Source organism: Apium graveolens, chromosome 5, assembly GCF_009905375.1.
Source record: "Apium graveolens cultivar Ventura chromosome 5, ASM990537v1, whole genome shotgun sequence".
NCBI classification, from domain to species: Eukaryota; Viridiplantae; Streptophyta; class Magnoliopsida; order Apiales; family Apiaceae; genus Apium; species Apium graveolens.
Window position 1 is genome coordinate 53,481,352 of NC_133651.1, and position 22,420 is coordinate 53,503,771.

Below are 22,420 nucleotides of genomic sequence, written 5' to 3' on the forward strand. Positions count from 1 at the left end.
TCTGCCACGTTAGGGATCCAGATTCTTGACGCAAAACGTAAAATTCCTTCATTATCTTTTTGAGTTGTAATCTCTTCTCCTGTTAAGTTGTCGTCTTGACTCATCACTTCTTCTTGACAACGGCGAATCTTTTCCAGCAATTCTGGTTGGAAAGTCATAGCATAGATAGTTTCTGCAGATTCATTGGGAATACGAATTTCGATTTCCAATTTGTCGAATTCCCTGGCCAATTCTTCGCATGAAGTCAACCGATTCAATCTTTCTTTTCTGCTTAGCGCATCTGCTACAACATTTGCTTTTCCTGGATGATAACTGATTGTAACATCGTAATCTTTAATCAATTCCAGCCATCGACGTTGTCGCATGTTTAGTTCCTTTTGCGTGAAGATATACTTCAGACTTTTATGATCCGTGTAGATTTCACATTTTTCACCGTACAGATAATGTCTCCAAAGCTTCAATGCAAAAACAATTGCTGCCAATTCCAGATCATGCGTAGGATATTTCTGTTCATGAGGTTTAAGTTGTCTCGACGCATATGCAATGACGTTACCATGTTGCATCAACACACATCCTAAACCATGATATGAAGCGTCACTGTAGATAACAAAATTTCCTTGCTCGTCTGGCAATACTAATACTGGTGCCGTCACCAACCGATTCTTCAACTCTTGAAAACTTTCTTCACACTTACTATTCCATTCGAACTTTTCACTTTGTCGAGTTAACTTGGTCAGCGGTGTAGCTATCTTCGCAAAATCTTTGACAAATCTTCGATAATATCCTGCCAAACCTAAGAAACTTCGAACCTCTGTCGGCATCTTTGGTCTTTCCCAATTCAACACAGCTTCAATCTTTGTTGGATCAACTTGAATGCCTTCTCTGCTGATGATGTGCCCTAGAAACTGCACTTCTTTCAACCAAAATTCGCATTTGGAAAATTTTGCATAAAGCTGCTCCTTCTGTAATATCTCCAATGTCATTTTTAAATGCGCTGCATGCTCTTCTTCCGTCTTTGAATAGATCAAGATGTCATCAATAAATATAATGATAAACTTATCCAAATACTTCTTGAATATTCGATTCATCAAATCCATAAACGCTGCAGGTGCATTCGTCAATCCAAAAGCCATCACAAGAAATTCATAGTGTCCGTACCTTGTTCTAAACGCTGTCTTTGGAATATCTTCGGCCTTGATCTTTAACTGATGATAGCCTGATCGTAAGTCGATTTTCGAAAACCATGCTGCTCCTTTTAGTTGATCAAATAAATCATCAATGCGAGGTAAAGGATATTTATTCTTGATAGTTAACTTGTTCAGCTCACGATAATCAATACACAGTCGCATACTACCATCCTTCTTTTTCACGAACAATACTGGCGCACCCCATGGGGATACACTTGGCCTTATAATTCCTTTGTCAAGAAGTTCTTGCAACTGCTTTGCTAATTCCCTCATTTCTACAGGTGCCATTTGATATGGAGCTTTTGAAATTGGTTCAGTCCCTGGCGTCAAGTCAATAGTGAATTCGATTTCTCGATCTGGTGGAAGTCCTGGTAATTCGTCCGGAAAAACATCAAGAAATTCACAAACTACAGGAATATCTTCAATCTTCAAATTTCCCTTATCCATATCCTGTACATAGGCTAAATAAGCTTGACATCCTTGACCTAGCAATCTTCTCGTCTGCATTATTGATAGGAATTTCTGTTTTTGCTTCTCACCTTTAAATATTACCGTTTCATTTTCTTCAGTTTGCAATTTCACTCTCTTATTCGCACAGTCAATTTGAGCATTATTACTAGACAGCCAATCCATTCCTAAAATAATATCAAACTCCCCTAACCTAAAAGGTATCAAATCAACTGAAAAATGACATCTCCCTATCTCAATATCACAGCTCGGACATACTCGATCTACTGCAACCTGATCATTATTCGCTAATTTTATGACTAACACTTCATCCAACCACTGAATCTCACAATCTATCTTAAAGATAAAGACTTCAGAAATAAAAGATCTAGTACTCCTGAATCAATCAATACTAAAGCATTTACGGAATTTACAGGGAGTGTACCTGCAACCACATTCGGACTCTATACCGCTTCCTTCATTGACATGTTGAAAGTCCTTTCTCTGGGCTGATTTTGCTGTGGTAGTGGAGGTGGAGGTAATGCTAAAATTCTTGGAATACTGGCAGCCATTGCAATTCCTCTGCAGTCTTTGGCGATATGTCCTTTTCTCCCACATTGGAAACAAGTAACTTCTGCCTTTCCCATTGGACATTCTCCAGAATAGTGTCCCCTTTGCTTGCACTTGAAATATGTAACATTTAGCTTGTTGCAAACTCCTGTATGTTTTCTACCACACGTTCTGCAATCAGGTATAAGCGGTCGGATAAGTCTCTGCTGAATTGGGGCTGGAAGTCGATTTCCCATCCTCTGATTGTTCTGCTCTGGCCTTTTGAAATTTACTTTTCCCCGAGCTTGAAATCCCGGCCTTTTGTTGAAACGATTCTGAAAATTTCCTGGTCCTTTCTCTTTCTGAGCTGCTTCGCTTTCTCCTTCAATAATCATAGCCTTCTGAACAACAGCCATATAAGTTGTCAATTCAAACACAGCTACCCTGCTACGAATCCATGGTTTCAGTCCTTGCTGAAATCTCTTGGCCCGCTTCTCGTCCGTATCCACCTGCTCTGGAACAAACCTTGCCAATTCAGTAAACTTGGTCTCATAATCCGCAACCGATAAGTTGTCTTGTTTCAGCTCCAGGAACTTGATCTCCATCTGATTCTTCATAAAACGAGGAAAATATTTCTCCAAGAAAAGATCAGTGAATCTGTTCCAGGTCACCACACCTTCTTCCAAAGCTTTCTTTGATTCCCACCAGTAATTAGCTTCACCTTTTAGAAAATAGCTAGCGAAATCTGTCTTCTGCTCTTCCTCAACCTTTACCAACGAAAAAGCCTTTTCCATCTCTTTCAGCCAAGCTCTCGCTTTTGTAGGATCTGTGGAACCCATAAATTCCGGTGGCTTCACCGACTGAAATTGCTTGAAAGTAGTCGTAGGTGCTGCTGGTGGTATTTGATGTCCTGGATGAGCGGCTTGCTGTAACATCTGTTACTGGAACTGTTGTTGCTGCTGCTGCATTTGTTGTTGCATCATCAATATCTGCTGTTGCATGAGATTAAACATCTGATCCATCTGTTTATTATTGTTTTGGCCCTCGGTGTTTCCATTCGATGAGTCGGGCTGCGCTTTTCTCTTAGGTGCCATTTTTCTGGTAAATAAATAATGGATCTTATTTAATAACAGTATATTAAACATATATTAAAACAATCGATTCGAGAAAATAAAATAACTTATTAAATAACTGAATAGATAAAACAGTATGATATGTTTAAAAAAAATTTTTTTTTTTTTTTTTTTTTTACAACCTGATCGTGAATAAAACTACATTTGTAAATATGCAATGGTACTGAAATAAATGTAAATGCTTAAATGACTGGAAATAAAATAAAGAAAACGTGCAAAAGATTATCTCATATATATATATATATAGGTAGAACACCAGCTACAGGTGTCAGTGCTTGATACAAAAACCTATGATATAACAGTCGTACTGCTACTACTATCAGTCAGAGTCAGTAGCTACACTCATACAAACTACTCATACAATACTATGCTGCCTCTATCTACAAAATATACATAATACAACACTCATTGATCTACTGGTCTCAAAATCCTGGTGGTACGTGGCTCAACTCCTCCTGCACTGCCTCTAGCACTGCCTCGGTAAGTCCCAATGCTCTGCGATATGCTGTCTCCGCACTAAGATCCTGCTGTCTCAAATCAGTAAGCTGCTGCGAACTAACCCGGTGAATATGATGTAGTCTCTCTCTCAGTATATAATCCGGTCGTAATGCTCTGACAGGACCATACGTCTGTGTCTCATACAATCCAAGGATCTCTCTACACTGGTTCTGCCATCTAATCCTCTCCTCCCTCTCTGCCTGAAAGCGCTGGTAAGTCACGGTATGATGCTCATGAAGATCAGTGCTGGAACCTCGAGAAGGTAATGGTCCATCTACCACGATCTCATCTATAAACTCCGGCTGAGGAAACTGATAAACTCCTGGAACAGGTGCATAAATGGCTAATGGGGCAGGAAATAAGACAGGCTGCTCCATAGGCGCATACACTGGCGGCTCTGCCTCTGGCTCCATATGTGGCAGCTCTGGAATCTCGACTGGTGGCATAGGAATCTGAGGCTCTAAATCCTCCCACTGCAGAAGATCAACCATATCAGGAATATCAAACATCGGAAACTCTAATGGTGGAATATCTGGTATTTCTGGCTCAACGTATGGAAAATAATCTGCAAAACCTGGTACCTCCGGGGGAAGTGGTATCTCTGGTGCTGGCTCAGGTGGCAATGGAGGTAAGATCTGCCCTGACACTGGGGCTACTACATGTGCATCCACTGGATCTGTCTCGGTCCTCTCCGTAGATGATGATAAAGAAGCCATCTAATATACATAAAAATAATAACACAAAAACAATCAAATCACAATTCTATAACTCATAACTTCTAATCACATAGACTAACAGTCCTAACACTCTTACTCTCATCCTATCTTATTTTCCTATCTTATCTTAACCCTAACATTCTTGTTTTCCAAGGTCAATCCTAAGCTCTGATGCCAACTATAACACCCTCCAAATCCGGGGTATAGATTTGGGGCATTATTAACAATAATTACCAACTATACCTGCACAAGCGGAATATAAATACAATAATTACCCCGAACTATCACTACTCAGGATCTTTTAAGGGTTGAGTTTGAAAACAAGAATCATGCACTACACTTTATTACAAACCCAACTAAATAAAACTTGTCTCAAGAACTCCCTTTGTTACAAAACTTTATTCTATCTACAGTTTCACTACACAATCTTTTATTCAAACTACACAAAACTTTTATTCAACCCAACATTACTACTTATCCTGCTACACCTGATCTGGCACTTCAAAACTCTCTTCGGGAATAGGAAGGAACACTCTTGGTATAAGAGGGTCCCGCTGCTTGACTCGCTTCTTGACTATGCGGGTCCTGATGGGTTTCATTCTCTACCTTAACTGTAAAACAATAGGAGTGACAATAAAAGAAATGAGCCAAAATTGCTCAACAAGCCTGCAACAATATATATATATATATATATATATATATATATATTATAAAGAGAGAGAAATAAATGAACTAATAAGCTGCTGGTTTGAACAACCATCTGTATATGTATATGATAATAATTTGCCAACACTGGCGAGTGCCAAATGAACAAGACTGGAACAAGAACCAACATATGCACTATAACCTGCTGATCAGTCAGAATATAGTGCGGATCTATACCCAACTGCATAGACCCAACCAACATTAGGAGTACTCAGGCAACTATGGCCTATTAAATAATGGTCTGGGTAAAACCCAGTCCGTAAAGTAACCATCCAGTCCAAGGCTTAACATCCGGAATAATCGGAATGCTATTGATATATCCCAACACCAGGATATACCAGACTATATGTAACAAGGGTAAAGGAATTGAAATATGAAGAGGGAATTCAATAAATTGGGTAAATCAAGCATTGAAATGAAATGGAACAAGTGATAATAAGTAGGTAACAGTGTATATGAACAATGATTATCAAAGAGAGTCGATACGATAGAAAGGAAATATAAATCACTATTCTGAATTTAGAATAGGGGAAAACTTGCCTTGCGCGTACTTAACCTGGTTTAACTCACTGCCTTCTGACCCTAGCTTGCTCTGCCTTGCTAACACTGAACAAATCATGGAAAGATAGGTGTTTAGATAATTTACTACATACGTGTATCTTGAATTGATATCACGCAACCTTATCAGTCTACCCATGCGTTTCTATCTGACTCGCATATATATATACATACATTTATACAGCACATCTATTCACATAATCACATAAAGCACGTAGCACGTAAAGCACATAATTAATTTCTAGATTTATAATTATTTTTAGAATCAATTCTAGGCTTATACCTGTATTACTAGTCTTATCTGATTTTATTATAATTTTTCGGGATTTATTCAGCTCAATTATACCCCTACTAGGACCTACGAACTACCAATTATCACCAAACCACTTTCTTTTAGAAGAAATTATAACTTACAACTATTTTTATTGGATTCGTCTCATTTTTCTGAGTCCAGGGGTCTTCGTTTCGCTCGAATCAGACTAACGGTTGAATTATTATGAATTAAACAAGATTTAATTAATTAATAATTAATTATAATTAAATAATCCTTAATTATATTTTTACATAATTAATTAATAATTATTGTATTTTAAAATAATTAATCCCTAATTATTAGAATTAATTACTATTTATTACAATTATTTACAAATTAATAATACTTACTCGATCAAATCGATTATTTATAAATAAAAATCGATACAACTAACTGATACAATACTTATCAAATAAATAAATATTATTCGAATCATAATTCAACGAGCAACTACTCGTATAAATACGAGCTACTCGTGAATTCTCGAATAACTAACGCTCGAATAATAATTCTTATTATCGAATCACTATTCGCAATATTAACTAATTATCGGATCAATAATTGTATTATTTAATCCTTATTTATTAATTAATTACCTAACTATTACTTAATTACCTAATTATTACTTAATTAGATAACTAATAAATAATTAGATAAATAATTAAATAATTAAATTCGAATTTATAAATTAATAAAATAATTTAGAAATTAATACTATTTTTCAGAATTTAGAACTAATTTTTAATTAATTATTAGAATTTTTAAAATCTGATTTTGATTTACTAAAATATAAATAAATAATTAATAGATCAAAAACACAATTCAGGGAATTGGTTTCAGGTTTTGGGGATCAAACCCGGGTCGATTTCCGGGTTGGAACCGGGTCGAACCCGGGTCGACGAAGAACACTCCTGGCTGCCCAGAAACCCGACGCCGGCGGGGATTTTCCGGTGAAAATCCGGCGAACCAAAACAACGTCCAAACACCACGGTTCCAAGCTGGTTTTGCTTCGTTCTTCACCGAAAACACCACAGGGACGTCCTCCTCTTTCCTTCATCCTTCCTCCCCGTCGAACCAGACCGGCGAACACGAACAGCGGCGGCATCGCCGCTTCTCCGACAACCAAGAAACGGACACCAACAGACACGAAACCGGTGTCGTTCGACTCGCAAAACAACGATCTAACTGCTCGTAATCATCAAAACATCCAACAACTCAATCACAAAACCCGAATTCAAGAACTAAACCCGAAAATTACGAAATTAAAAACAAGAAATCAAACAACAAAAATGATTACATAATTGAAAACTACGAATCACAGGCTTCAAAACGAATACTCACACGTTCGATTTGGATGCCGGAATCACGATCAAAATTGACTTTGATTCTCCTGCCCTGTTCTTCACTCAAACCCTAACCCCTTTTCTTTTTATTTATTTTTTTCTGATTTTTAATAGTAATTAACTGAATAATTAATTATAAATCTGGTATTTATATTTATGAAAATAATACCCCTAAATAAAATTAAGGGTCTAATTACACTCCTAATAAAAATATTTGGCCCCAATTTTTATAATTTTTGGGTATTAATATTGAATTTTTAAATATCCAATAAATACAAAATAAATGCTAAAAACTCCCAAAAATTATGAATATTACAAAAATGCAAAGAAAAATGATATATGATAATTTCATGATCATATAAAAATAAAAATGTGATTTTTGTGGGGTTTTTGGTACCCGAAGGGGTCCGGAAAAAGTCGTTTTTCGCGAAAAAGGTCAATTGGTAAAACGTCTAGGGGTTCAGAATAGCGATACGGTATAGGGCATTTTTGGCAAAATAGGGCCAATGATTTTGTTTGAAATACGGGCTTTTAAAACATAGTTTTGAGCTGTACAGGTTTTGATATAATATATATAACTGACGATAGAACGCTCAATAAATATCCAAAACACGTTTGGATCAAAACAACCAACACATAACACATAGCAGTCAGGGTTTAACAACTTAACACATTTAATCACATAATAATACACATAATTTATTATTATTATAATATAATACAAGCGTAATTCCTCGGTCGTTACAACAGGTACCAACTCTTACCACAATTGATTTAAATGTGAGTCAATATAAGGAAACTGTTGAAAAGATGAGCGCAGAAATGTTCCACATTCATACAAGCATGGTTGCTGCAAATGAGGAAGTTAGCAGATTGAAAAAGATCAATGAAAAACTTGAGAGTGAAAAACAAGAGACTGGATTGTTGCTGGTTGAGCTTGATACTGCTAAGCAAGAAAATGCATAATTAAAGAACAAATTAAAGTATGCAAGTGAAATTGAAGCAGTATTGAGAGAAAAGCTGGAGAAGAATGAAGTGAAATTGAAATCCTTCAAAAATGCTTCTGATTTGATTGGCCAATATCATGAAAAGAACAAGCCATGTGCAAACATTGCCATTGGTCTTGATTATGAGGATTTGAACAACAAGAGGAAGTCTGTCAGTGACAAAGGGAAATCAACTGAAACTGAAGATGTTCCAATTATTTTGAAGAAAGTTGAATCACCTTTGTTCAAGGCATGTGAAGTGAACTTCAGTGAAGAAGAGTTGATCATCAAACATGAGATAGCTGATGAGGACAAGGAAAAGAAAAATGATGAGACAACTCAGTCTTCCATCTCTGTTGAAACACCAAAAGCCAATCAAGAAACTAAGGAGCCTGTGAAGGAGATTAAAGCTAAACAGGTCAAAAAGAAAAAGAAGAATAGAAATGGAAAGATTGGGATAAACAAAAGCAATAATTTTGCTTATGTTGCAGATGCTCCTAGAAAGAGGTGTGAGAATTGTGGATCAATGAATCACCTAACTCATCTTTGTAAAAAGACTATTAGCAATTCACCTGAAGGAGTCTGCAAGTACAATGAAGCAAAGGCAAATGATCCCTATTCATTCTGTGACAAGTTTGACTGCATTCCCTGCAACATGAAAGTGATGAAGAGTTGCTACAAATTGAGAATTGATCTCATAGAATCAAAATTTGGTTCTATATCTGAAAGGGAAAATGCTCAACAGTCTAAGAATTCCATTTTATCTCAAAATTCTCATTCTACTTCTGCAAAATCAGTTAACAAGAAGAAAGTGCCCAACACAGCTTGGGTAGCTAAACACACTTAATCCTCATTGTGTGCAGGGCAAAGGGAAGAAGGTCATATGGATCATTGATAGTGGATGTTCCAGGCATATGACAGGTGATAAGGCCCTGCTATCACAATTTGAGGAGATGGTTGGCCCTTTGGTGACCTTTGGAGACAACAACAAAGGATTCACAATGGGATATGGCAAGATTATTTCTGGAAATGTTGTCATTGAAGATGTAGCACTAGTTGCTGGATTAGAAGTAAATCTTCTAAGTGTTAGTCAATTTGCAGACAGAGGTTTTCAAGTTGTTTTCAACAAAGAAGATTGTGCTTTTATTAGCAAAAAGACTGGTAAAATTGCTCTTAAGGGAGTAAAAAAGGGAAGCTTGTTTGTTGCAGACTTAGACTCAATAAATAAGGAAGGAGTGTGTTATTTCTACACCAAGGCATCAGAAGAGCAAAGCAAACTGTGGCATAAAAAGCTATCTCACTTGAATTTTAAAGCAATCAACACCTTAGTCAAGAAGGAGCTTGTGAGAGACATGCCCAGTCTGGAATTTACTCAACTGGAAGTTTGTGAAGCTTGTCAGAAAGGAAAGATGAAAAGATCAAGTCACAAGTCAAAATTTGTGAATTCCATAAGTGCACCTCTGCAACTTATTCACATGGACTTGTTTGGGCCAGTAAATGTCTTGTCCATTTCAAGGAACAAATATGCCCTTGTCATGGTTGATGATTTTTCAAGATACACTTGGGTTGAGTTCATGTACTCTAAAGATGAAACTCCAAACATTATAATTGAGCACATCAAGAAAATTGAGAAGCAAGCTGAAGGAAAAATTAGTGTGAAAAGATTGAGGAGTGATAATGGAACAGAATTCAGAAACTCAACATTAAGTGAATTCTGCAAAAGCAAAGGCATTGTTCAAGAATTTTCAGCAGCTAGAACACCTCAACAGAATGGAGTAGTTGAGAGGAAAAATAGAACATTGGTTGAAGCTGCTAGAACCTTGCTACAAGATGCTCAGTTGTCAACTAGTTTTTGGGAAGAGGCTGTTAATACTGCATGCCGCACTCAAAACAGATATCTCATCAACAAAGCTCATGGCAAATCACCTTAATCAATCATGTCTAACAGGAAGCCTACAGTGAAGCATCTACATGTGTTTGGAAGCAAGTGTTATATTCTAAAAGACAACTCTGAATATGTGGGAAAATTTGACTCTAAAGTTTTTGAAGCAATTTTTCTGCGATATTCATTGGAAAGAACAGCCTACATAATTTATGTGATTAATCAAAAGAAAATTATGGAAAGCACATATGTGACTTTTGATTATGACAAGTGTCCAGGCCTAAAATGCCTTGATGTAAATGATGCTGAAGCCCTTGCATTTGAAAATCTAACCATTGATAGTGATTCTGATGAGGAAGATGAAATTATGGCACAATAAATGACAAATGAAGAGACCTCTGAACAAAATCATGAGAATGAAAGCTCTCTTTAGACACCTGAATTTGATGGCACAAACTCAGGGGGAGAAGGAGAGAATGGAAATGACAGTCATGGTAATACTGAAGAAAATGATGAAGGCACTAGTCAACAGACACACACCAGAAAGTGGGATAGGAGTCATATAGTAGAAGCTATTATTGGTGATCCCTCAGCTGGTGTGAGAACTAGGAGTGCAACTGCTAATGAATGCCTACATGCATGTTTTCTATCTCAAGTAGAGCCCAAGAAAACTGAAGAAGCCCTATTAGATCCTGACTGGATATGTGCTATGCAGGAGGAGCTGAATCAGTTTTAGACAAACAAAGTTTGGAAATTAGTCCCTGCACCAAAGAATAGAAGCATAATTGGAACCAAGTGGGTGTACAGGAACAAAATGGATGAAAATGGAATTGTTACTAGAAACAAAGCAAGGCTGGTTGCTAAAGGCTACTCACAAGAAGAGGGAATTGACTATGATGAGACTTTGGCTCCTGTTGCAAGACTAGAAGTAACAAGAATCTTTATGGCATTTGTTGCACACTCAAATTTCAAGGTGTATCAAATGGATGTCAAGAGTGCTTTTCTCAATGGTGAATTAGAAGAAAAAGTTTATGTGCTACAACCACCAGGCTTTGAAGATCCAGAATTTCCTAACTTTGTTTACAAATTACTTAAGGCTCTATATGGATTGAAACAGGCACCAAGAGCCTGGTATGACATACTGACAGAATTTCTACTCAAACATGGTTTTACTAGAGGTATTATTGATAAGACTCTCTTCTACAAGAAGCATGGTGAAGATATGATCCTAGTTCAAATCTATGTGGATGATATCATCTTTGAATCTACAAATGAAAAGCTTTGTCAAAGATTCTCTAGGCTAATGCAGAATGAGTATGAAATGAGCATGATGGGAGAATTGAGTTACTTCCTTGGCCTTCAAGTTAGTCAAAGAAGTGATGGTATTTTTATCAGCCAAACCAAATATGAGAATGACTTATTGAAGAAATTTGGTATGGTGGATAGCTCACCTGCATCTACACCAATGTCTACTGCAACCAAGTTGGATGAAGACAAGAAAGGCAAGAGTGTGGATATTTCAAGCTATAGAGGGATGATTGGATCATTGCTGTATTTGACTGCTAGTAGACCAGACATCATGTTTGCTACTTGTCTATGTGCCAGATTTCAAGCCAATCCAAAGGAATCACATTTGATGGCTGTCAAAAGGATTTTCAGATACTTAAAGGGAACTCCAAACTTGGGATTATGATATCATAAGGGAACTGGTTTTGAAGCTGTTGGATACACAGATGCAGATTTTGCTGGATGCAAGGTTGATAGGAAAAGTACTAGTGGAAGCTGTCAATTTCTTGGCCAAAGACTTGTGTCCTGGTATAGTAAGAAACAGCAATCTGTGTCAACTTCCACAGCTGAGGCTGAATATATAGCTACTAAAAGTTATTGTGCTCAAGTGCTTTGGATTAGAAATCAGTTAATGGACTATGGTCTAGTGTTACACAAAATTCCTATTACGTGTGACAATACTAGTGCCATATCTATAGTAGCTAATCTAATTAATCATTCTAGAACAAAGCACATTGATGTTAGGTACCATTTTATCAGGGAACATGCTGCAAATGGTACCATTGAGCTCATTTTTGTTCCAACAGAAAAACAATTAGCTGATATTTTTACTAAACCTTTGGATGAAGCAACCTTCACTAGACTTGTGAGTGAAATTGGAATGCTCAATTCTTCATCCTAAGGCAAGAACTCAGCTAATGTTTTGCAGCAGATTAATTTCTAATAAATCAACCTAGTTTGATTTAATTAGAAATTAACTGAAATATGAATTATAAATATTTCAGAATCTCTGTATATTTATTTTTCTTTATAAACTCAAAAATTAACTTAGAATATTTTAAATTCTAAGTAAACTGCTTAGTTGTTAATTTACATCTTAAATGTGTAAAAATTAGCACAAGGCAGATAAACAGTACTCAAAGGTATAGAGAACTGAGTTCTCGATAAGTCAAAATGACTTATTGATAAGTCATTTTGGAGTTCTCGAGTGAGTCCACGATAAGTCAATTTACAGACTTCTCGAATGACTTCTCGATAAGCTCTATTATGACTTATTGATAAGACCATGTAGAGTTCTCTAATAGTGTTAATTCACAGAGCTCTCGACAAGGATATTTTGAGATTTATCAATAACTCAGAACTAAAATAATCTAATTCAATGCATTATTTTAGACAAATACTTTTGGAAAATTTATTCTGATTTTCATTTGATTCAATTCAAATAAATTAGAATTATTTCAGTCCTTTTTGGACAAACTGGGCATTTATCAGAGTTCTCGATAAGTCACTTGACTTCTCGAATGTACCTTTTTCATATTTAAAATTACTTCTCAATAAGTTTAATATCAAATGTTTATTTGACTTCTCGATAAGTATTTTACTTTTTCTATAAATACCCAGACTTCTCCATTAATATTAACTTGGAATTTCTCAAAATTCTAAGTAAACTGAATATTTATTACGTCATATCTTCAGTATGTGAACTTAATGAATAACAGATCAAAAGAAGCAAAAAGTATGAAAAACTGAACAAATTTAATTCATAAATTTTGTTCATAAAAATACTTTTGACATACTTAGTCTCTAAATTTCTCTGACTTATTGACACATTTGCGTGCTTATATAATTTCTTTCTTACGTGGAAATATGTTAGTCCAATATTAGTAGACTAGTACATTATTTGTGTTGTTTTATGTATGTTGATAGTGATAATCATATCTGATTGCTTGCTAATAGGGAGAGTTACTTTTTATGTAGGGAGTACACGCTTATTTGTATGGGGAATAGTTACTTTTTAAAATAAACTAATATTCTTGAGTACTTGCATGGGGAACAGTCACTAGTCATTTCTAGCTGTCTAGTAGGCTTATGTGATTATTACTTCTATTATCCGGGTAACTCAAGAGTCTTTTGATTTCTATCTTTACTCCCTCTATAAATTAAAACGCTTCACTCTTTATCACTCATCACTCTCCTACTCTCAACAAAAATATCAAATTTTAAATTCACCTTTTGTTCATCTCTCTCTCATTCAAATGGATGCCCCAGTCTTCTACAGACTTGTTAATGGAGCTTATCTACCGGTTCATCATTTGGATGATGATTTGGTATATTTTGATCCCTTCGGACTTCGTGTCCGCATCAAGGGGGTAGTTTACAGCCCCTTTGATGTTCCACTTGAGGTCTTTTACGGACTCTCGTGGGATGATCAAATTGACATTCTTTTCTTTGAGATGGAAGCCTCTTTCGAACAGGAGAGGCGAGCAAGGGAGGCTGAGCAGCAACGCCTTACTGCTTTGGAGTTGCAGGAGAGGATCATCTCTCTTGCACACTCCATGTTCAGGGCTTACCAGCGCAGGGCAAAGAGGTTGGAGGCTGAGAAGAAGAAGTCTAAATTAGAGTAGTTAGGATTAGGATTTACTTTATGTAATCTACATCTTAATGTACTCTATGTTTAATATTAATGAAATTATCTTCTTCTTTATCAATTTGTTTTTGTTGTTTGATTGTTTATGTCATGATTGCCTTGTGTTTACAAATTGATTGATTATTAGTTTTCCTGTCATAATGCATGCAACTGTATGTTTCAATGGTTATGCCTAATCAATATAGATAAATATGTTCAATGCATTACAGGTTCAACACAATCCACTCAGACAATAACAGGAGATTCAAGTTTCAATCAACAGGTATTTGTGTTAAACTGTAGCTAAAACATTTTAAAACCAAACTGCGGTTTACCCAGGCACAGCAACACAAACACAAACTAGAACTTTCAGACAAGAATTGGAACTTTCATTAAATATGGAACAGCAATAGCAACACAAACTCAAACACAATCCCACTCAGGTAACTCTCAAAAGGAACCTGTTTTATAAAAGGACAGCAATGTCTTGATGACTTCCAGATTGATTCAGTTGTTTGAGAAAAGAATCCACCAAACATGAAAGTTTATCAGTTTATAGAATATTTCATGAATATCACTAATGCACCTTCATGTGCACAAATAGTCTTAACAGACTGATAGGTTTGAGGGTAGTACTCCTGAGGGGGAGCTATCTAAATCTTCTCCAATTCAATTGGAGGTTCCTCAAGAAGGAACAACCCCCCTCATAACTCTAGCAGAAGCTGTCTCAACAGTCAAAGCTAGAAGAACAATTGCCTATGACAATGTCATAAAACGGGAAATCTTATCACATTTATGTGACAGTGCTCTGCAAGGTGCACAAAGGTTTGAGGCTGGTGTACATGACAGTAACCCAGTCAAATCCTCTCCAATTCCATTGGAGGTTCTCACTACAAGCGGAGGACAACACACTGTCACAACCACAGAGCAATCTGTGAGTCAAACTGTGACCCCAGTCATAGATGCTTATGCACTCTTTTTTCTGGTGAAATGAGTATGATTAGCCCTATATGGTCTTCCTCTAATCATATGATCACAGATTACCTCTTCTCAACCACCTCTTATTTCTGTAGGTCAAACAACATTTGAGCCTTTTATGTGATTATAAGAGAAAAGATTGAGTGAAAAACAAAGAATAAGAGAGGCAGGATCCTTCCTGGCAAAAGGAGAGGTAGATGAATGTATGGATTTAGTAATCCTTGTGAGGGAACTCTGACTCTCAAAAGTCATGAGACTAGTGCAGTGAGAATGGTGAGACTACTTTTTTAAAAGAACATAGAGCTTAGGATTTTTATCACTAACAGATTTTTCTGCAGATCTAAGAGAAACTTCTATTGTTTAAAACTTATCACCATGAATCTCAATGAAGCTTGGAGCTGCAGACAGTGTTCCAAATGGACAATGACAGCAGCTTGAACAATGTGCATTTAGCTGGATTTTTCTTCCTGGAGATAATGTCAAAAAGGGGGAGAATATATCTAAATGCCAAAACAGCTAATGGATGTTGAATAAATCTAAATGCAACTCAACAAAAGAAGACCTGATAGGAAGACTGGTTTTGGTTTCTGTATTTAGTTAAAGTTTTGACATCATCAATCAGAACTTGTGCATAATTTCATAATGAACAAGTTGGGGGAGATTATAATATATAATAGATGATGTCAAAGAATTATGCCTCAGAAGAATGTCAAAGATTACTGGAGCTAATAATATCATCAACATCTATGATCTGAGTATATCAGAAGAGTTGAAGGCAGCAGGCAAGAGCAGAATATCAAAGGATGGAAGATTTCTGAATATAAAAGCTGGCTCTTTGTCAAGTTACAGGATAGGGATGTTAGCTAGATATCCTAAGCCAGATTTGCTGAAACTAATAGAGGCTCTAGCTGACACCCCCATTCTAGAAGAATTGGAAATACTTGTGCAAATTAAGAACATAATTGAGAAAGAATCAGACAGCTCGGTCTTTACTTAATTATTGTAAACTGTCCAATGTACAAGTGTTGTATCAGCTTTTGTATCATTTTATTTTCATTCTTTAACTTGGTATTAGTCTTGTTAACAGGCATAAATTTGTGATAAGCAATCTTCTAACAAATTGGGGGAGATTGTTGTGCAAGACATGCCTGTATCATAACAAGACTAAGTCATATTGACAACCCTAAGATTAGTTGTATTGTAACCTTAATCTGTAATTCATACTTGTAACACTTAATGTCTGTAAAATGTAAATGGAGCAGACTGGAGCATTTTTCTCTAAACAGTGTCAAGCCTAAGAATTCTATCTGGAAGAAGATCAAGAAGATCATGCCTCAAAAGAATTATGAAGAAGCTTGGAGTTGAATAAATCTGTTTGGTGTAAAACATTCTAAGTCAAGATCTCTACAAGTCACAGAATTAGTGTTATAGAGAAATCATTCGAGAACTCCAGAATGACTTATCGAAAAGTCATTTAAACTCCAGAGAGTACCGACGGATGAGTAACATCTACCCGACGGATGAGCAATATCTACTCGACGGATGAGGAATGTCTACTCGACGGATAAGCCATCACTACTCGATGGATAAGCAACATCCACCGGGTGTAGAGAACTCAGGAATTGTCTGTCGAGAACTCAGAGATATCAACAAGTATACATTCATTAGAGAACTCTGAGTTATCGATAAGCCAAAGTCCATTAGAGAACTCTGAGTTATCGATAAACCAAAATTCACTAGAGAACTCAGAGTTGTCGATAAGTCTAGGCAACAATGAAGTTTCAGAGATATCGACAAGCCAACATGCCTATTGAGATGTCGAGTTCTCTACAGCTTAACTGAAGATCTCGAAGTGAAGAAATTTCTCTAAGTACAGAATTGCAGAACAGTTCAATATCCAAGGTTGCAAATCAACAAACAATTCACACAGCTGGATTGACAAGTCTACAAAAAGCAGCTTGAGAGATGTGCAAGATCAACGACAAAGATTAACTGACAAAGGAGATTAAAGTTAACACGGAATGCTAAAGATATGCTAAACCAGAAATGGAAGATTTGCTTTTCTATAAATAGAAATGGCAAGTGACAGTTTAGAAAAGCTAATAGCATGTTTATTATCCACTGTGTAAACCAGCAGTTAACTTGGTTATAAAGTTAACACTGGTCCTCTAGTTAAAAAAAGAAGAACAATCAGACTAGAAAATTGTGTGTGTTCTCTCTCAGGAAAGAAGCTAAGTTCTAAAACAAGAGCTTAGAGATTTTATAGCAAAACACTGCTTGATTTTTAATATAAAATTAAGTGTGTTTTGAAGATCTTTATTTTACATATTTGCACAACTATTTATGTTTAACATCCATTCTACTAAATCATAAACAACAACCAACTGCTAAAGCCTAAGTCGATCGAAAATCAAACATTTAAGCCAAAACACATTCACCCCCCGTGTTGTATTCATATCTAACAATTAGCCCAACTAATTAGGTTCCAAACAATATAAACCACGACCAAGTAAATAGGCTATATGTTTAAATTGAAATTTTTTAATTTAGAATTTTTTAATTTGTTGGTGGAATTCCATTATACTAAAATGATATGAATATTATAAAAAACTGTATTTTGGTTTAACCACTAGAAAATAATAAAAATGTTCAAACCGTATTATGATTACAATTATATTTTCGTAGAACTCTAAATTATTTCTTAATAGGGTACTTGGTTTCAAAATGGTACAGTTATGTCGTATTTTGGTTTCACCCCTATATTTCTCTTTCATGTAGATTTCTATGTTATTTTTTAACAAAATATAGATTAAAATCATATTATAATTATGATAGTTCTGTTTTTCATATAATTCTTTTTAATTTTTTTATTAAAATAATAAAATAAAATCCTTTATGCATTGTTATTATTAATTAATAAGGAAACCATCTTTTAAGGGATACTTTGATTTTACGAACTTTTGGTTTCACCCCTTTTTAAATCTTACTATAGTTCTAAATATATGACTTATAATTCTACATGTAATATTTTACCCATTTTTTGATTATTATGTACTACATATTTATATTATTTTTATATAAACGGAATCGTATTTACATTGTAATTTCTAGATTCATACGTACAGAATTCTATTTTAGTACCAAATGCAAATTTATACATACATAATGAATATTTTATAAGAAAAAATTATGCAGTTACAAACTATATAAAAACACAAATTCGGCTAATAATAAAAAATTTAATATGCACCTACTTAATAATGTTAATTTAATTTTCAATGTAAAATATTAGTTATGTCTTTTTGAACAACAGATACATAATAAAGTTGAGTTTGTTGTTCTAATAAGATTTGAGTTAATGAAAACTACAAATAATTTAAAAAGAAAAAATACAATAATCGTACAGTTTTATTTATTATATATTTTCATTATTTAATATTAATATTTTCATCTCGACCCGTGCTTCGCACGTGTTTTCTACTAGTGTATTATAAGTTTTAAGTTGATTGTAATAAAGTTTTACGTTCGTATTATATCTCTAAAGTTATCATAGTATCAGAACTCGGTTTAGGAAGGGACTTGGTCTCTCGGGTTACTCAGGTTCGAGTCCTCCCACCCATTTATTTAATATAAATATTTGTTGTTGATATTGGTTATATTGTTGTTGTCAATCACTACGAAGAATATCGTACAGTGAGAGTGTTAAAGAGTATACGATCCTGTTCAGACATTCATCTAACGCATTAACATTTTAATTCGACTGATTATTTAATAATGTTGATATATATGCTTTCTTGAAAGAGTTGAAGTATTTCTTTAAGGCGGACTTGGTGAGTGGATTCTTCTGTTGAACTGGTTTAAATGAATTCATCAACTATTTTTCAAGAATACGCTTTCATTTCCTAGTTCTGGTAAGCTGGACTAGTTACAAAAATTTGCCGATGTACATTGACATAACAAAAAACTTATGCATTGTGCAGTGCACGTTCATTTCTGTATTGTAGGATTTACACAATAGTGGTCTCTACTCTGCAGGAATATGCAACTTCTACGGAAGAATGGTTAAAATGAGCTTAATATTTCAAGTATAGTTTAATAAGGAATAATGGGAATAATTAGTTCACGTATCATAACCTCTGTTATAGAAATCGGCCGACTTTTCAAAAATCGCCGATAAATCGCTCAAAAATCGGTCAGAAATATTTGTCCAATTTGACCGATTTCTGATAAATCGCCGATTAATCATCCGATTTTTTAAAAATCGTCCGATAAATCGTAAATTGGTACCTAAACCGAATACTTCCGATTTCCGAAATCTGTAACCCTGATCATAGCAAGATTTGCCCATCAAGAGCATATCAAGAGCATCTCCACCCCGTTACATTATTTTTATGTCATTTTTACATTAAGATAGTGTAAAAATTACACAAATTTCAAATACAACTCCAACACATTAACTAGACCCGACAATACTGCTATACGACACGTGAACACAATACGAAAGTACGAAACGACACGAATAATTAGTGTTTGGATTCGAAAATTTGGTACACGAACACGAAAAAACACGAATATAATTAGTGTCAGGTTTGGGTTTCCAATACAGGTACACGACACGGAACGAAAGTACACGGAATAAATAATTAATTAAATAAAAAATATAATATATATACTAAATAAAAATACAAAATATAAATTTTACCTATTCTAAATAATATATATATAATTGTAAATATTAAAATATATTTTATTATTCCTTGACTACGTGAGTGAGCACTTCACCATTTAATTATTTATTAATTTTTTTAACAATTAATATTTTTCGTATATAATCCGTGTACTTTAGTGTACTAAAGCGGGTAAACACGAATTTATTAGTTCCGGGTTAATGTCACCAAATTGGTATACGAATGCAAATCCGGGTCGGGTTCGGAATTAAGATTTTGTACACGAAAACACGAAAGTACACCGAACGTTTGTACACGACACGGAACGTTGTCAGGTCTAACATTAACACTAAACTTTACATCAATTTTGTACTATATAGATTATTTTATTACTAAAATACAAAAGTAAAGTTAAAAGTAATAAAGTAGTGAGATTTAAATAAAACAAATTTATTTTTTAGTAAAGAAATGCAAGAGCAACATGAGAATATACAAAAATTATAAAAAAATTAGCGTGACACCAAATTTGGTGTAATTTTTGGTATTGCACCAAAATGGTGTAATTTTTAAAGTTGATTTAAAGAAGAGTTTTAAAAAATGGTGTAAAAGTGAATTTTTAGAATTGGGTTGAAGATGGTCTAACAGACCTGTGCAAGGGAAGTCTCGAAAGGGGCAATGGCCTATAGCTCACGGTTCAAAGGGGTCCAAAATTTTTAAGTTACGTGATTACAGTAGTCTAATATCATCTTGATCGTTTATTTTAAAAATATCAACAATTGAGATTGTTTTGGTGGTACAACATCAAAATTTTGGAAAAAAAGTCCTGCTTATTACATATAAACGATTTAATTTTATCTTATTTCATGTCAATTATACTGACAAACAAACCATCTCTAATAAGGTTTTTGAAAAAAGTGGCATTAATAACATATACGTACAAAAGTAATCTTGTGTATTATATAAAATCAAATACGGTACTGACTGACCAATTATCAAATTATTAATATTTCGGCGTGCAATAAGCGAATATTTTTTTTATCTAACAACTATTTATTAATTTGAAGTAGTTAAAAAAGAATCGAATTAAAGTTTAAACAAAAATAAAATTACTGAGATTATTTTGATTTTATTTCGGCTCTATATTGAGTTTTATAAATCAGATTTTGACGATTTTACAGCCGACGCGAAACTCACGAAGTAGTGTTTAATTCAAAAAAAAATCCCACAATATTATCCTGAATTTGAAAAATATAATTACAAATTTTGCATTATTATTGTATTCGATTTAAGTTGACTACTTCTTTTTTGTTTAAATCATTGAAAAGGTAGGATATTCAATTATGTTTAGAATATCTACTTATCGTTGGTTATAGAATATTTTTTTGTTTTAGATCCAATTTATTTGAAGATCTAACAGTCCTTATTAAATTATTAAATTGGTAGTATAGAGATCATAACTACTAAATATTTGGATAAAATCCCCTTATGCCTCTATACTCTTTATTAATAAGTGAAATCATGTTTTATGGGTGCAAAAAAGTACAAAAATACCACATTTTGGTAATTACCTAACACAAATTGACTTTTATTCTATCTAACTTTTTTTATTAGTTAGTATTTATTCAAGCGTATACTTACTTTTAATTTAAAAAAAAATTATTTATTAATAATTAAGTAATATTAAATTAATTATATTGAAAAATCTATCTAAAAAATAAATATAAGAGAATATATTAATTATATTAAATTATCTAAAATATCAAATATTTGGTTCATTAAATAATTAAAATTTATACTCTTTATTAATAAGCGAAATCATGTTTTATTGGAGCATCAAAGTAAGTAAGTAGGAAAGTACCAAATTTTGGTACTCACCTAACAAAAATTGACTTCTATTTTCTTTAAACTTTCTCTTCTATTAGTTAGTGTTCATTCAAGTGTCTATTTATTTTTAATTTGAAAAATATTTGTTTACCAATAATTAAGTAATAATAAATAAATTATATTAAAAAATCTAATTATGATATAATTATCTAATAATATTAATATTAAATTATCTAAATAACAAAAATTGCATTCATAAGATAACTATACAATTCGTTTTATAAAAATAAAACTAATATGTTAAATTTCTATAACAATTAAAACAATGCAGAACTAGAATTATAAAATTTCATATCTGATTTGATTCCTTTTAAGTACATAATTATTACTCGCAAATACCAATTTAATATTTAATAATAATATATTAATTTTGATTCGTGTTTCGCACACCAAATACTAATTCGATATTTTAATCTACTCCACACAATTTATCAACTATCTATACTAATAAGTTGAAACTATGTTCTATTATAACACAAAATTACCAAATTTTGGTACTCACCGGAAAAAATATATAATCATTTTAAAATTTTATATAATTAATTCTCAACTAACACAAATTGACTTATATTGTCTGTAAACTTTGTTTTCGCATTAATTTTGTTTTTAGTTTTCATCCAAGCATCAATTCACTTAAATAATTGTATTATTAAACGTTAAC